Raw genomic sequence first — 16908 nt, forward strand, 5'->3', positions numbered from 1 at the left:
ATGTTATCTACTCGTTCACATAAAAATGCACATCTACTAGTTACAATACCCAGTCCTTTTCAGACATTCATCTCAAACGCAAAAGTTAATCACATCCACTAGTTACACTAGTCACTTCTTTTCAAACATTTATCTCTCACACAAAAGATAAATCACAATTTAAGTCCCTCACTCTAACGACCGAATGAATATTGGCCTGGCGTATGAAGCTGCTCCTATCCTGTCTATTACGCATCGTTGGACTGAAAAATTGGCGAGGTTTCTCGTCAGCACGTTGCCTGAGGAAAAATACTCCTGTCGGGGTACAAAAAACGCGAATGTGTTCTACTTTTAAATAAACTGACAGATACGTGGGGAACTACCTCAATCTTCATTCCGTCTTCCTTATCAAAAATTTTGTCATGCGAACTTATTCGCGCTATTTTGACACAGAATATTATAAATCCTTTTAGCCAGTCTCTCTCTGAAGCTAGGCCTTGATACTCGACATGTCCCTCTCACTGCCACAGTCTATCCTACTGTCTCCTTTTTCTCCCACTGATTTATAATATACCCCCTTGCCACTGTCTCCTTTTTTATTTCCCACTGCAGTTGTGTCCCCGTATCTGGGCAGCTCAAAAATTCTGGCGCTTCCAGTTCACTTTTTCTTTCCATATACCAATGTATTTAAAATTTCCATCCAAAATGCGCCCTCACCTACATCCACGTGTTAACAGTTCGCCGGACTGAGAGAACCCAGAAGCTTGTCACTCCCTCCCCCCTGCACGCTCCGTCAGCTTTTGTACAGTCTTCTTTCATCTGTATTTTCCATTTCCATAGTCTCCTCTCTGTTTTAATCCCACTGCTCCTATCTCCATCCAGAACTCGTTCTCTCTTACTGCCACTGTCACTCACTGACTATAAGTATCTCATCTTTCTTTGCCTTCCAGTGCTGTCGTTCTCATGTGTCTCCCTTTCTCCTCCATTGCCACTTTCTCTACGACACCATCACTGCCTCCTACTTCTTTTCCACTAGCACTGTCTCCTCTCCCTTCCACCGTCCAACAATATGTTGGAATTCCAAACTTTTTGGATAGGAAGGTGCAATGAAGCCTGGTTACCCACTTTTCCACTGCTTCACTACTTATTTGAAACAAATTCTAGAGGTCAGTAAAGCTTTGACAGTGTATTTACATACTTCGACACATTTACACACTTTGACGAATATATAAAAAAAAACAAGTACGCTTATACACTCCCGGAAAATGGAAAAAATTACACATTGACGCAAGTGAATAAAACCTATTGTATTTGCACGGGACACTACGAGAGGGCAGTGCATGTGATGATCAAACGCGCCACACTGCGGACATACTAGGGATTGCGTCATCAGCTGTGAAATGCTGCAAGCTGCTCAGCGGTTGTTCAACGCAAGTCTGTTTACTATAGTGGACGCTGTGTGCCACAAGGTTAACACGACAGAGGTATAACGCAGCTGTTCTAACTAGAGGTACTCATGTTGTTGTTGTTGTGGTCTTCAGTCCTGAGACTGGTTTGATGCAACTCTCCACGCTACTGTATCCTGTGGAAGCTTCTTCATCTCCCAGTACCTACTGCAACAAACATCCTTCTGAATCTGCTTAGTGTATTCATCTCTTGGTCTCCCTCTACGATTTTTACCCTCTACGCTGCCCTCCAATACTAAACTGGTGATCCCTTGATGCCTCAGAACATGTCCTACCAACCGATCCCTCCTTCTAGTCAAGATGTCCAAGAACTTTTCCCCAATCCTATTCAATACTTCCTCATTAGTTATGTGATCTACCCATCTAATCTTCAGCATTCTTCTGTAGCACCACATTTCGAAACCTTCGATTCTCTTCTTGTCCAAACTATTTATGGTCCATGTTTCACTTTCATACATGGCTACACTCCATACAAATACTTTCAAAACGACTTCCTGACACTTAAACCTATACTCGATGTTATCAAATTTCTCTTCTTCAGAAATGCTTTCCTTCCTATTGCCAGTCTACATTTTATATCCTCTCAACTTCGACCTTCATCTGTTATTTTGCTCCCCAAATAGCAAAACTCCTTTACTACATGAAGTGTCTCATTTCCTAATCTAATTCCCACAGCATCACCCGACCTAAATCGACTACATTCCATTATCCTTGTTTTGCTTTTGTTGATGTTCATCTTATATGCAACCTTCAAGACACTGTCCATTCCGTTTAACTGCTCATCCAAGTTCTTTGCTGTCTCTGACAGAATTAAAATGTCATCGGCGAACCTCAAAGATTTTATTTCATCTCCATGGATTTTAATACATACTCCGAATTTTTCTTTTGTTTCCTTCACTGCTTGCTCAATATAGAGACTGGATAACGTCGGGGAGAGGCTACAACCCTGTCTCACTCCCTTCCCAACCACTGCTTCCCTTTGATGTCCCTCGAGTCTTATAACTGCCATCTGGTTTCTGTACAAATTGTAAATACCATTTCGCTCTCTGTATTTTACCCCTGCCACCTTCACAATTTGAAAGAGAGTATTCCAGTCAACATTGTCAAAAGCTTTCTCTGTCTAAAAATGCTAGAAAAGTAGGTTTGCCTTTCCTTAATCTTTTTTCTAAGATAAGTCGTAGGCTCCGTATTGCCTCACGTGTTCCTATATTTCTACGGAATCCAAACTGATCTTCCCTGAGGTCGGCCTCTACTAGTTTTTCCATTCGCCTGTAAAGAATTCGCGTTAGCATTTTGCAGCCGTGACTTACTAAACTGATAGTTCGGTAATTTTCACATCTGTCAACACCTGCTTTCTTTGGGATTCGAATTATTATATTCTTCTTGAAGTCTGAGGGTATTTCGCTTGTCTCATAAATCTTGCTTACCAGATGGTAGAGTTTTGCCAGGACTGGCTCTCCCAAGGCTGTCAGTAGTTCTAATGGAATGTTGTCTACTCCTGGGGCTTTGTTTCGACTCAGGTTTTTCAGTGCTCTGTCAGACTCTTCACGCAGTATCATATCTCCCGTTTCATCTTCATCTACATCCTCTTCCATTTCCATAATATTGTCCTCAAGTACATCGCCCTTGTATAGACCCTCTATTTACTCCTTCCACCTTTCTGCTTTCCCTTCTTTGCTTAGAACTGGGTTTCCATCTCAGCTCTTGATATTCGTACAAGTGGCTCTCTTTCTCCAAAGGTCTCTTTAATTATCCTGTAGGCAGTATCTATCTTACCCCTAGTGAGATAAGCCTCTACATCCTTACATTTGTCCTCTAGCCATCCCTGCTTAGCCATTTTGCACTTCCTGTCGATCGCATTTTTGAGACATTTGTATTCCTTTTTGCCCGCTTCATTTACTGCATTTTTATATTTCCTCCTTTCATCGATTAAATTCAATGTTTCTTCTGTTACCCATGGATTTCTACTAGCCCTCGTCTTTTTACCTACTTGATCCTCTGCTGCCTTCACTACTTCATCCCTCAAAGCTACCCATTCTTCTTCTACTGTATTTCTTTCCCCCGTTCTTGTCAATTGTTTCCTTATACTATCCCTGAAAATCTGTACAACCTCTGGTTTAGTCAGTTTATCCACGTCCCATCTCCTTAAATTCCCACTTTTTCGCTGTTTCTTCAGTTTTACTCTACAGTACATAACTAAAAGATTGTGGTCAGAGTCCACATATGCCCCTGGAAATGTCTTATAATTTAAAACCTGGTTCCTAAATCTCTGTCTTACCATTATATAATCTATCTGAAACCTGTCAGTATCCCCGGGCCACTTCCATGTATACAATCTTTTTTATGATTCTTGAACCAAGTGTTAGCTATGATTAAGTTGTGCTCTGTGCAAAATTCTACCAGGCAGCTTCTTCTTTCGTTTCTTACTCCCAATCCATAGTCACCTACTACGTTTCCTTCTCTCCCTTTTCCTACTGACGAATCCCAGTCACCCATGACTATTAAATTTTCGTCTCCCTTCACTATCTGAATAATTTCTTTTATTTCATCACACATTTCTTCAATTTCTTCGTCATCTGCAGAGCTAGTAGGCATATAAATTTGTACTACTGTGGTAGGCGTGGGCATCGTATCTATCTTGGCCACAATAATGCGTTCACTATGCTGTTTGTAGTAGCTTACCCGTATTCCTATTTTCCTATTTATTATTAAAGCTACTCCTCCATTACCCCTATTTGATTTTGCGTTTATAACCCTGTAGTCACCTGACCAGAAGTCTTGTTCCTCCTTCCACCGAACTTCACTGATTCCCACTATATCTAACCTTATCCTATCCATTTCCCTTTTTAAATTTTCTAACCTACATGCCCGATTGAGGGATCTGACATTCCACGCTCCGATCTGTAGAACGCCAGTTTTCCTTCTCCTGATGACGACATCCTCTTGAGTAGTCCCCGCCAGGATATCAGAATGTTTTACCCAAGATGACGCCATCATCATTTAACCATACAGTAAAGCTGCATCCCCTCGGGAAAAATTACGTCCTTAGTTTCCCCTTGCTTTCAGCCGTTTGCAGTACCAGCACAGCAAGGCCGTTTTGGTTAGTGTTACAAGTCCAGATCAGTCAATCATCCAGACTGTTGCCCCTGCAACTACTTAAAAGGCTGCTGCCCCCCTTCAGGAACCACACGTTTGTCTGGCCTCTCAACAGATACCCCTCCGTTGTGGTTGCACCTACTGTACGGCTATCTGTATCGCTGAGGCACGCAAGCCTCCCCACCAACGGCAAGGTCAATGGTTCATGGGGGGGTACTCATGTACCATCCCATTTCACTCACACCGTTATGGAAGGTGTTGTGACAGTAAGCGATTGATGAATGCTCTCTGGAAACGTTCACTCTCCTCGGTGCCTCCGCACACGTGTACCTCCGCCTTGATGATGTATGTAGAATCTGGACTCGTCCGAAACAGGATGTGGTGCTACCGCTGTATCCAGTGATATTGAGCGAAATACTGTCGGCATGCTTCTATATCTATTGTCGCGTCGATGGAGGAAATGCCGGTATAAGGTCCAAGCGACGCATGCAGTCATTTGGGGTGTCAAGCCTTTGGGGCTCCAAGGAAAGAGGGGGCCAGAAGCATCATAACTAATATATCTAACAGGACGTCTCACGATGGGTAGCTGCCGCTTCGGACACCAAAGTGACACGCGCGCTCTAGTTCCAAATCTGTATACAGTACGTATCTCAATCGGTAGAGAAAACTGACACGGATGTAAGTGCACGAGACGAGTGACCAGGGGGGGAGGGGGGGGGGGCGGTTAGGAGTACGCCAAATGAAAAGTTGCTTGCGTGGAAAAACGTTCTCGAATCGGTCCTGAAAGAAAGCCGTAACAGAGGTCACCCTGCTGACCATCCATACTGCTCCAGACGCCGTCACATCCTTCGAGTAAGTGTCTTGCTGCAAACAAGCCCATTGCGTCTAGGCATTTCACGCTGCTGTACGTTATTACATGGAAGTGTGAACAATGAGTATGGGACACTTCATATCCTGTGGCACTTTGAGTATAACCAGTCTAGGTATCTTTTTCACTTCATTATTTCATCCAACGCGCCCTAAATGTGGTTTGGGGGGGGGGGGAGGCTGTCAGCGGGCTAGTATTCATCTCTCCTGTCAAGCGAATTAAAAATACAGAACAATATTTGTGGGGCCGTTATGTTATTTTAAATTTAAAGGAAGGACGGAGAATTAAGAAACGAAAATATATACGTTTTAAAAGCACATTGCGAATTGTGAAATTATTCTAATAAACACTGATGCACTGTACTTCCACTTAAAATCTGATTGACGTGGAATAGGTGAGAAGCAGTGTCAGAAGGGAGTACATGCTCGGTATGGTAATGAGATTGGTAGGGAAACAATGAAGGCAATAGGTGGGAGGTGAAGTGAATAGTGGGAATATAGGGAGTGGGAAAGACAGGGAGTGAGGAGCAGTATGGTGTGTTGGGGAGGGTAGTTTTTGCAAGAGGAAAGGGATAGGGAAGAATGGAGAGGGAGAAGAAGATTGGTGGTGGGGGGGGGGGGGGGGCGGCTTGTGTGGAGTGGGATATGTGGGGAAGAGTGAAAGTTGGTAGAAGTGGTAAATATCAGGGCGGATCCCATTTTCTACGAGAGGTAGTTAGCTAAAGTTATTTTGAGGCAGGATATGGAGCGTGTATAGGTGTAGGGAAGGAGGGGCATGTTTCTTGAATGCACGGTAGGATAACATAGTTTGTGAGGGGAACCGTGGGGTTATCGGAATCTAGTTCACAGAGAGTGTAGGAGGTGTGGAGGTATTCGATGTGGGAGAGAGTAAGATGGTAGAGGATCTATGTGGACAAAGGTAAGCGGATGCGGAAAGCAAGACAGGGTGCATGGCGTTCTATAATTTGGAGGGGCTTGTAGAACTTTGGCGGGGTGGAGATCCATGAGAAATTTGCATAGTAGAGAATGGGTTGATCAGGGTTTTAAAAGTGTGAGAAATAGTGGAGGAGTGTAATCCCCAACTCAGGCCTGTTACTAGTTTTAGTTTCTTTGTTGTGGGCTTTCTGTTGGATGGTTAACGGGTGATGTTTCCTCGTTAGTTGCTGGTCGAGGATTATTGGACAGGATGGTTGCAAAAGGTAAGGTAGAAGTCCCGGAGGCGCCAGGTGCTTGTGCTTCGGCCTATACTTGTTGACCGAGTTATAAATGGTTTGATCTGGAGGGGCCATTGGTTACACCAAGAGCTAAACTGAGGAGGATCTGGAAGGATCGTTAGGATTTTTGGTGTCTAGGGTAGAGGGGAGGAAATCGTTGTAATAAGCATACTGCAAGGGGTGGACTGGTGGATATGTTTCTGCATATCAGCAGGGTAGAACAGATAAAGGAGAGGGGAGAGAGGACGGAACCATGGACCTACATATATCGACTCCGTATTCTCATAACTTTCTTGAGGCTCCTACCAGCGGGAGCACCAACATTTTGGATGACAAGCAGCAGTGTCTGTAGGTCATGATCTTTTAGCCGTATGATTTCCCATTTGTGCTGGTAGACGTTTCTCACCCTTATAGAAGACGTAACATTGTCTTCTCACAAATAACCAACAATCTAATGCGATTTGTGAATGATCAACCCGCTGCATAGACTTAAGTCATATACAAAATGTAAACGGCGTATCCGCTACATACTATGTGCGGTTGCGCTGAAATAGTATTCATTTGGTTATCCATGTATGCCAATTTGACGTTTGTTGCGTGCGACTTCACGATGTTGCAGTTTTAATTGCCAGCATTGTACTTAGACGTTTCTGAAAGACGAAGTGACAGCTGCGTTCGTGTCAGCTGTTGTCGAATAAAAAAAAGCAGCATGAATTAGTATCTGTAATGCAGTAAACGACGTAGTAATTATGGAAGGAAAAGAATCAGCTACACATTTGGATCGTTTTTAGCATTCAGCCGCAGAGAGATAAGTGATTTTCGCGTTCGATACACTATCATTATTGCACTGTTGGTATATCCGGTACAAAATTATGTTATGATAATTTCTTTTGAAGTTTCCTAGGTAGATTAAGTCAGGGTCATTTGCTAAGGTTTCTAGCAGTACTGTTATTGTACTACTCTCTAATTTCTTTCTTGACAGATGCACATATTTTTAAAGAGATCTCTACAGTAAGTCAGATTATTGTTTCTGGTTATTATTATTATTATTATTACACGTTGAAGACCTGTTCTTCTAGTACTTCTTCATTCGTTCACTAAATACTCTCTTTCTTTCTTCGGTTCACTTTGGCATTTGGGCATTAGATACTGTTTTCTCTGATATCACTTCCCACTTGTACACATTGTGTATATAGACGCCTTAGTCCATGACGTCCGCTGAATCTATCTGAGCTTTTTCCAGATCAGTTTTGACTTGTGTCATCCAGGGTGTAGTGGTCTTGAGTCTCTGGATGTACCTGAGGATTCTCTTGGTGAGTCTGGTCTTTGGAAATTAGCTTATGTGTCCACAAAACTATAGTCGTCTGTTTCTAATGTCCGCTGTGATGTCGAACAACTCTGTGGTGTCCCTGGCATGAAGCCTCTATCCACGGTCAGTGAATTTTGGCGCAATAACTTTCCTAATGATTTTTTTCCTGTGTGAGAATGTTCTTAAAGTCGACCTTTGTGTGTAACGTCTGTGTCTCACTAGCGTATTTTACCTCAGGTTTAATTACTGTGTTGTGGTGACGAATTTTGGTGCCTTTGCACAGACATTTCTTGTTATAAATACCCTGTGATTTGTGTAAGGCTCTCTTCATTTTCAGTAACCTAGTGTTCTGGGCAATTTCCTATTTTCCTGTCGGTTCAAGCACTTCACCTAGGTACTTAAGGTGTGTGACCCTGTTGATCTTGTCATACTTTGTCTTCAAATTTGGAATGTTTAATTTCGTGCAGAGAACTCAGTTTTCTGAAAGGAAATCTGTAGCCCTACTTTTTCTCCGCACTCTTTGAGTACTATCTGCCTGATTGCTGTAGTTTCGTTATCTGTGAGTAGTGCCAGATCGTATTCGAAGGCTATACAGCTGACCTCCAGCTTGTCTTTGGGTCGTCCAAGTTGCACTACTTTACAATGGCTTTGTATTTGCAGCTCTCTCTCCCATTCCTTGATGACGTTATGCAGCACTAGTCTGAAGAGGAATGGTGAGAGTCCGTCACCTTGGCGAACGCCCGTCTTGATCTCAAAGGGTTCGGAGATTTTCCCATTGAACTTCACCTTAGATGACGTGTCTGTCAGTGTCTGATCAGTGTCTTGCCTTCCAAACCTTGCTCATATAGAATGCTGAACAATGATTGGCGTTCGATGGCGTCATATGCCTTCTTGAAGTCAACGAAGGTGCATATAACTGGACTGTTCCTGAGGGCTTTGATTTTCAGGGTAGTCTTCAGATTGAAGATTTGTTCTGCACATGAGTGACCAGGGCGGAAGCCCGCCTGGTAGTCGCCGATCTTATGTTCCAGTTGACTCCGTGTTCTTTGGAGTAGGCACGCTGAGAGTACCCTTAGTGAGATGCCCCTGTAATTGTTCTCATCTGTGGGGTCACCCTTTTTGTGCGGGGGTGGATCAGTGCGCATTTCCAGTCGTCTGGCAACTTTTCTGAAGTCCATATGTCTGTGATGAACTGTGTGAGTTCTCTGTGTGAGTTTGGTCCGAGGTTTTTCAGTAGTTGGGCCACTATGATGTCTTCACCAGATGTCCTGTTTTTTTGAGGCTCAGGATGTGCCTGTGGACTTCCTCTTGCGTCTGGGGTAGTGAGTCTGTGTGTCTTCTGTAGGTTGTTCGTCTGAGAATCTCTCTGTGGGTTTTGGGCAATTGAGAAGTTCTGAGAAGTACTGTGCCAGCACTTTGCAGTTCTTATCCGTCAGTGCCAATTTTCCGTCACTATTTCTAAAGCAGAGGTTCGGCGATGTGTATCCTCGGAAGTGCCCTGCAAACGTCCTGTAGTAGTCCCTTAAGTTGTAGTTGCGGAAGTTGTCCTCTATAGAGTCTACCTGGTCCTTCAGGTATTTCCTCTTGGATTGTCTAATAATTTTTGCTGTTGTCTTTCGTGTATCGTTGAACACCTGGAAATTTTCTGGGGGCTTGTTAGTGTTGTATTTCTGGTATCCCAATTTCCTGGTGACGAGTGCATTCTCACAATCAGTGTCCCACCAAGGGTGCTTGGTATTCTTCTTCAGAGGAATGAGGGCTTGTTCTTTATCTGTGATTTTTTTCGGAGGTTTTGCCAGTCATTTCTACCTGGTGATCAAAAAGTCGGTATAAATTTTAAAACTTAATAAACCACGGAATAATGTAAATAGAGAGGTAAAAATTGACACACATGCTTGGAATGACATGGGGTTTTATTAGAACAGAAAAAAATCAAAGGTCACAAAATGTTCGACAGATGGCGCTGCTACGTGACGGGTAAGAGGTACGCCGATATGTTACAGAATCTCATCATCCCCAGCCTGGCTGATAAACACCTGCTGGAATGTACGATGTTTATGCAGCATATCGCGCCACCCCATATTGTTAGACGCGTGAAAGAGCTTTTGCGCGCGTCGTTTGGTGATGATCGTGTGCTCATCCGCCACTTTCGTCATGCTTGGCCTCCAAGGTCCCCAGACCTCAGTCAGTGCAATTATTCGCTTTGGGGTTACCTGAAGTCGCAAGTGTATCGTGATCGACCGACATCTCTAGGAATGGTTCAAAATTGGTTCAAATGGCTCTGAGCACTATGGTCCTCAGTCCCCTATAACTTAGAACTACTTAAACCTAACTAAGCTAACGATATCACGCACATCCATGCCCGAAGCAGGATTCCAAACTGCGACCGTAGCGGTCGCGCGGTTCCGGACTGTAGCACCTAGAACCGCTTGGCCACTTTGGTCGGCCTCTAGGGATGCTGAAAGACAATATACGACTCCAATGCGTCACCATAACTCCGGACATGCTTTACAGTGCTGTTCACAACATTATTCCTCGACTACAGCTATTGTTGAGGAATGATGGTGGACATATTGAATATTTCCTGTAAAGAACATCATCTTTGCTTTGTCTTACTATGTTATGCTAATTATTGCTATTCTGATCAGATAAGCGCCACCTGTCGGACATTTTTTGAACTTTTATATTGTTTTGGTTCTAATAAAACCCCACGTCATTCCAAGCATGTGTGTCTATTTGTACCTCACTATCTACGTTATTCCGTGTTTTATTCAGTTTAAAATTTATACAGACTTTTTGATCACCCGGTATGTTCTTTTTCTCAAGTCTCTTTCACTCCAGAGTCAGTGATATTTATTGTGTCATATTTCAGTAGGGGAGTTTTCTTACAAAAATTCTCTTGGGGGTGAACTTGAGTTAGATGCGTGTTACGTAATAGTCAGTATCAATGTTGGCTCCTCTGCGTACCGGGAGTATGTCATAGATCTCTTTCTGTACTGGCTACGAGATTGCCACGTGGTCAGTTTGGAACTCGCCTAACTGCTGGAGTGGTGAACGCCAGGTTTTCTGTTTTCTGGGGTATTTTCTGAGGGATGTCAACATGAGCTTGAGGTTGTGCTGCTGGCAAAGTTCTATGAGCCGTGTGCCATTTTTGTTGGTGAATTTATGTGCGGGATAATTTCCAATTGTTTTCCTGTGCATTTTTTCTCTGCCGATCTGTGCATGGAAATCGCCTACGTCGTCCTTGAGAACTTTGGATAATATTTTCCCAAGGGTTGACCAGAATTTATCTGCGGACTGTGTGTCTCTCTTGTTGTTCTGGTTATTAGGGAAGTGTGCATTGATCAGTGTGTATTTTTTGTTGGCGCATTGAACGCGCATGATCATCAGTCGGTTGTTTACTGGTGTGACTTCTCTGATGGATTCGAGTATGGTATTATGAACCACGAAGGCTATCCCCAATTTTTGTTATTACTATTATTATCACTGTTATTTTTATTATGGCCTTTTCCTGTAACTGTATCGATGTGGTAATATTTTGTGCACTTGTTCCCTGAAAGGCAATACTATAAGTATGGGATGAGTACTAAGAGGTAGAGAATTTGTATTTGTATGGCTTTCAATTAACAATCAATATTCGTTCTTAGATAATTTTTTTGACATAATCCATAAAATTATAATTTGGGACCTACGTATAATGTGACAGTATTATTTTATTTCATAGAGTTTTCTTGTCAGTATTGGTCTGGGTGCAGATCCAAGGTTGGATTGGACTATGAGTGCCACGCCCGAAATTCTTTTTTTAGTAAAAGCGTTTATGTTTTTACATGTATGACTTTTTCTAACTGCTCAGTTTATTTTCGGAGAATCTGCTAACAAGGAAACCAAGTTCTTGTGGTAGGACCATCAGCGTGGTTGGCTAATGCTGGATGGTCGTTGGTGAATCCGGACATGTTGCAGTACTTCTCCCCAACCCATCTCACACCTCTTCGATAGGATTTTAGTCTACGGCAAGGGCAGGACAGTGCATTCGCCAAATCTCCTCTCATTTCCGGGAGATTAACCTGTACCATTAGATGCGATTGTTATCCATACAAATGAAGTCAGGACTGAATGCACCTCCGAAAAGACGCAGTTTGAGAAGGAGTACATTGATACAATAACGGTGACCAGAGGGTGTCCCGTGTTCAAAGACTTGGAAGTCAGTACGCCCATGTAACATCACGAGTCCTTACACCTTAACACCTGGACAACTAAGACGGTCATGCTCGATAATGGAACAAGTATTCTCATACAGTGAGAAGTTGGAATACGGAACGTCCCGTGGAACATTGTAAGACATGATTGTTTTGGTGATCCAGATGTTAAGTAGTGGAGAGGCATAATGTTACGTGGGTGGTCGTACTGACATTCAGATCTCTGAATACGACCCACTCACAAGTCAACATTATTGTGACTTTGTACTCCTTCCCAAGTACGTCTTCTCAGGAGTCCATTTGCCCTTCACTTCATTTTTACGTCTTTTCATGGTCCCATTGGACCCTGACTGCGTTTCTATGGATGAAAATGCGCGTCCTCATCGAACAGTACAGGTGGAGGAGCTCTTGGAACCAGAAGACTTTTCGTGAATGGGCGGCCTGCCCGTTGCCCCAACTTAAGTCCCATCTAGCATGTGTGTGATGCTGTAGCACATGCACCACCGTTCGTCCAGCAGTTGTCAACCGTGCTATTGGAGGAGTGGAACGCCCTACCACAAGAAAGCCTTACCAATCTCGTGGCCAGCATGGCAGCACGTACAAAGCATGCACGGCAACCTTGATGATCACACATAATATTGAGAACCATGTTCTGCCTTCTGTAACGTCCAGTGGACCATCATGAATCGTGGTGTCTTTGAATGAGTGTCATTTTTATTCGTCTCATTGCGTATTTCTTTGGGTTATCTTCTGTAATGTACAGTAGAAGTTCTTTCTATGTATGATCCTAGTTTCATCGAGCTGTGTTACTTGGTAGTGACACGTGATGCGAACGTTAGTAGTATGAGTACATATTATGTTAACCGCACGTGCATATACGTTAAATATTTATTCAACAATACTCTCGTACTGGTATTCTGTAGCTCTACGTAAACTATAAAATGAAAATGAAGACATCTAAGTAACTGAATAATTGTTAAGATATCATGTTATGATTTTCGATTTACGGTTTAATCGTGGCAGTGACGTAGAAGAAGAGTGCTACTCGTGCATGTGTGTTCCCAGTTAAAAGAGTCAGTTTGAAAAAATTCAAAGAAAATAACCTAGAACAGCGTTGTTAATAATCAAACAGCACTAAGCTATTTCTTTAAAGTCATAATAATTTGTTTCATTCATTCACATGGCATTTGTCAATCATCACATAAAAACGTTCGAAGTAATGGCATTTCTGGCTCCAGTTGCACGTTAGAAACCGCGCAATTTGGCACCCTGGAGAAAGCTTGTTAACATTGTCAAAACAATAACGTATTCTAGCAACCTCTTAGTGAGTACGCTGTTCAGTACTCCGGGCTCGGGTACTGGGTGACTGCAGGGGGCCCAGAGCGAACGACAAACACTCTAACGTTCAAAAGCTGCTCTTTCAGAAGGCCGTGGCTGCTTACTATCAGAATTTTGTCCCTAATTTTCGTATGGGATCGGTTGAGGGGGCTGATGTTTTACAAGTGCCCTTTTTTTATTCTTAAAACACGAGTCGTAGTTGAATATGTTCCCTTGTCAGGGTTTTGTTAAGTTATTCCAGAGGTGGCATGTTTGACGTGTATTACGAGCAGTAGAACTTCGTTGATTGCATAACTACTAGGTCTCACCCTATGTGTCGAGCTTTTTCCTCGTAGAATGTCACTGCTGCGCTTCTGTGCGCCACCGGACGACCCCGCCGTCGGTGCCGCCAGGATTGGGCGTCGCAGCCGAAAGCCGCTCGTGTCGGACTCGGGCGCCTTCGTTCGAGGGGCGCGGGGTGGGGGAAGGCGCGCACGCTTCCGGAGGCAGCGGCTTTCTGCCGGCTAGTAGCCGCCGCGACCACCGCGACGACCTCGACACACAGCGCCCGCAGATGCCGTGGCGGCCCGCAGCACCTCCAGCCGGTAAGACAAACTACTGCCACCGGGCGTTCTTCGCTCGTACCAGTGCTCTCTGCCGTGGTTGCGGGTAACCTCGTGGATGAGGCCCCAACACCTGCTGTTCAGCTGCCGCCTTCTTTCAAACGTGCGTTTGCGGCTATGGAAATGGAGCTATGAAACAATGAAGTTCTATACGTTAACATCCTACAATTTCGTAACGTCACAGGTGCAAGAACTATTTTTTGAGAACACTGTTTGCAGAAGGATTTCGCGATCCTCGGACGCAACTACAAACAAGATTTTACTTATTAACTGATTTGTTGCATTCTGAACAGCTCGTTGGAAATTAGCTCTTTGTTAACTCGAAAACAAAATCAGTTCCTTCTAATGAACTTTTGTATCCACATCCATACTCCGCACATTTAGCAAACGGGATGTCTACCACCACGACCTCTTCCTCTATTTCCTGTTTCATTAGCACAAGGTGCATGGGAAACATGAATGTCAGCAAAAATTCCTATGAGTCATAATTTCTAGTGATCATTTAGAGAGACGTATCAGGGACGGAGTAATATGTTTCCTGAGTCTTCCTGAAACATTGTCTCTCATCATGTCAACAGTAAACCTCTCCGAGATGCACAACGCCTCTCTTGTAGCGGTGCAGCCTTGTGACATTTGTCCTTGGTACCCCTTCTACACGTAGTTTACTACAGAGGATGATTCCGTGATGATGTTACAAGGTTTATTGGATGCTAAGGCTAGATGCACCTATTTGAGGGAAGGGCCAAGGCCCTGAAGCGACCGATTCGGAAATTATAAGCGGGAATCATTTTGATACCTCTGACAAAGGACTTCTTCTACCACTACCGCTTTTCTTCAATATTTTTTAAGGGTGTAGTACGGATCCACACAAGAAAAAAATTGACTAGCGAACATGGCCTCTAAAATGCACACGTTAAGAACTCTGAGCACTTGCACACTGGATGTTTCACAGTTAACAATAGTGATCAAGTGCTCATAGTTCTTAAGATATGCACTTTAGAGCTCATATTTGTTGGAAACGTTTTTGTTGTTTTGATCTATACTACCACCTCAAAATACGGATACCAAACAACTTGCAGTAGAGGAGGTCCACTATCACACGTATCAGAAGGATTTTCACTTATAACTTTCGATTTGGTCGTTTCCGGACCACAGTTCCTTACCTCACATTTGTACATTTACCATCGATGAAAGTTTGCAACATCATCACAGAACAATCCTGTACATTTAAGATACTAGTTATCCTTTCCCTTAACATTCAGTCTGTCACCATATCTAACATGCTTTCACTCTACTACTCTGGTAACTTACCGTTGCTCCTAGCTAAATGTGCAGCAATTTTTCATCCTTCCTACCCTAGCTTTCCTCCTTACAACAATGTATGATGTTAGCTCCTTTGTGACTCCATTAGCGCAGCCCTTCATTAAGTAGTAAGTGTAGTGTTACTGCAAATTGCTTTCAAGATACTCCTGACATTCACAGTTGTGCTATGCTAAACATGAAGCAATGCCTTGGATTTCATTTACATTGAATCTATACTCAGCAGTAATAGCCGAAGAATGAAACAAAAAAATCGCTAAATTCATTAAAGAGCAACGTAGCTATTTATCAACTGGGACATGGCAAACGCTAAAAAGGCATATAGGTGCAACAGACAAATTGTCATTTTGTATGTTTGCGTGAGAGACTGTCCCTCGGCTATGAAACTGTAAATCAGTTATAGAGCAAGTAAAATTCATTTCTCCTATAACACTCGTCAGTGTTACTTTATGAGATGAAATGGAGCACAAATTAGCTGGAAGTGTACTTATAATTTGAATAGACAACTTTAATGATATAATTGTTACATGATCTCACCAGTGAGGTCATCTTAGAAAAATGTTAGTTAGGATTAATTGACATGAATATGTCAAATAGTCTTAGGCAATGGTTGCGAGATCTTCGTGACATTTATCAGTGTTTATATATCGAAAAGACTGAAATGGAAACTATATGTGGGCTAAACAAGAGTCATTATACTATCATAGAAAACAAGCTATTCATGTTTCGATACAGATCTGCTAATGTAATGTGAGATTCTTCATTCAGATTACAATAATGTGAAGTTTGGCTTGTTCTTTAATTGTTTGCAATACAGTCATAGGTTACTTTGTTTTCTGTTGGCGCTATTCGTACCTAGGGTGTGAAGCTAGTTACAAATACGTCTTGGTCACAGGTACTGTATAAGTATCTAACATCAATATGGAAAGCACGTGTCCGCTATCCGCTATTAGTTGTACAGTTAACTTGCATCTCTTCCAGCAGCACTGGTGAAAGATTGACCATTAAGAAAAACAGATGATGTTTCCTCCAAGATTTTCTGTTGATATGAAACTTACGAGTTTTGCATTAAATTTTAATCATTTAGCCATGATTCTAATTTATCTTAACTTGCTTTAAGCCAGTTTATGGAAAAGTTTCATTACACTTAGATCAAGCCCTCCTCTGAATTATACTTTCAAGATCTGTAAGGAATAGTTAGAAGAAGTATCTCGACTGTTTTACGGCGGTAGCAGTGTTGGTATATTAGATAGCACATTGCATTGCTCTACACGCTAATAACTTATCAGTGTGCCTTGTTTGAAAAATATTGTTTCTCTACTTCAATTATTGGTGAGTTAGTAAGTCTAGTGTGAGAAAGAAATTAACATTCTTGTGTGTTAAATGTAATGTAAATGTGGAATCCGTTTCATGCGATTTACCTACTTCTTCTCTACTACCTTTACTTTAGGTATTCATTTACCTTAATCATTTCCTGTTATTTCTTTGTGTCTACATTACTTTTCCACTATTTTCTCAATA

The 16908-nt window shown here is 42.6% G+C and overlaps 1 protein-coding gene across 1 annotated transcript in view; it reads left to right on the forward strand.

Moving 5' to 3' along the window:
- The first annotated feature begins 13986 nt into the window (after nt 1-13986).
- LOC126484902 (zinc finger X-linked protein ZXDB-like) overlaps nt 13987-16908 on the forward strand; it is a 40432-nt gene continuing 37510 nt past the window's right edge. The window contains exon 1 of the mRNA XM_050108502.1: nt 13987-14049. The gene's annotated coding sequence lies outside the window, so the exon portion shown is untranslated. The remainder of the gene's footprint in view (nt 14050-16908) is intronic.

Source organism: Schistocerca serialis, chromosome 6 (genome assembly GCF_023864345.2).
Source record: "Schistocerca serialis cubense isolate TAMUIC-IGC-003099 chromosome 6, iqSchSeri2.2, whole genome shotgun sequence".
NCBI classification, from domain to species: domain Eukaryota; kingdom Metazoa; phylum Arthropoda; class Insecta; order Orthoptera; family Acrididae; genus Schistocerca; species Schistocerca serialis.